This window comes from Apium graveolens, chromosome 9 (genome assembly GCF_009905375.1).
Source record: "Apium graveolens cultivar Ventura chromosome 9, ASM990537v1, whole genome shotgun sequence".
Lineage (NCBI taxonomy): Eukaryota > Viridiplantae > Streptophyta > Magnoliopsida > Apiales > Apiaceae > Apium > Apium graveolens.
In genome coordinates, this window is record NC_133655.1 from 243,306,310 (window position 1) to 243,307,510 (window position 1,201).

The window sequence follows — 1,201 nt, forward strand, 5'->3', positions numbered from 1 at the left end:
AAAGCCTTAAGTTAGGCAACTATAGCAGTTGCTGCATCCAACTCTAGAATTCCTGCTACCTTTCGCTGAGTCAATCTTTAGGAAGGATTTTGGTACCCATTAGCAGCCATCAGTTCAATAAGTTAATAAGCTTCATCGTAGCTCTTAGCCCACAAGGCTCCTCTTGATGCTGCATCAAGGATGGGTCTAGAAGTAGCACCCAATCCATTGTAGAAACAATTAATAACCATCCAATCAGGCATGCCATGGTGTGGGCACTTCCTTAGCATCTCCTTATATCAATCCCAAGCCTCACACAGAGATTCTCCAGTTTATTGAGCAAACTGAGTAAGAGCATTCCTAATTGCAGCAGTCTTCGCAATAGGGAAGAATTTAGTGAGAAACTTTTGAGCAAGATCTTCCCAAGTGGTGATAGACCCTGCTGGTAGAGAATATAACCAGCACTTAGCCTTATCCCTCAGAGAGAACGGGAAGAGTCACAGCTTGATAGCATCTTCAGTCACATCATTGAACTTGAAAGTGTCGCAGATCTCGATGAAATCCCTGATGTGCATGTTGGGGTCTTCAGTAGGAGAACCCCTAAACTGAACTGAGTTCTGTATCATTTGAATCGTGCTTGACTTGATCTCAAAAGTGTTAACCCTGATGGCTGGCCTAATGATGCTTGACTGAATGTCATTGATCTTAGGCTGAGAATAGTCCATCAAAGCCTTAGGATTTTCTGCTTGATCTCCCATCTCTACTAAAGCTGGTTCCTCGAATTTATCTTCTTCTTCTTCAAAAACTTCCTTTCGAACTACGAGTACGCGAACGTGTATGCATACACCCTCGCTAGAGTACCTGAAATAATGCAAGGAAACAAATAAGTAACAATGTCCGAGTCAATGAAGTTTAACGACCACTGATGGAAAGCACATAAACTATAAATTAACATTGCAGTCCCCGGCAGCGGCGCCAAAATTTTGTTAGTCGCTAAACACGCGCTAATAATACACACAAGTATACGAGTTCGCAAGTAGTATATAATCTTTTCTAGTTCGTTCCCACAGAGACTGGCTTGGTTAACTATTTAATTCAACACACGTAAGCAACAATGTATGGTTATTATTCTATGCTAAGACGATAATAAATTGAGGTTTTTTATAACTAAGGATTAAACTAACAATTATAACTAAGGGAATAAGACTGACTAAATTAATAT

At 40.3% G+C, this 1,201-nt stretch overlaps 1 non-coding gene across 1 annotated transcript; it reads left to right on the forward strand.

The window, feature by feature from the left end:
• Positions 1–240: 240 nt before the first annotated feature.
• On the forward strand, positions 241–347 carry LOC141687588 (small nucleolar RNA R71). Its single transcript, XR_012561080.1, has one exon. It is a non-coding gene; the product is annotated as a small nucleolar RNA R71 (small nucleolar RNA).
• The last annotated feature ends 854 nt before the right edge of the window (positions 348–1,201 follow it).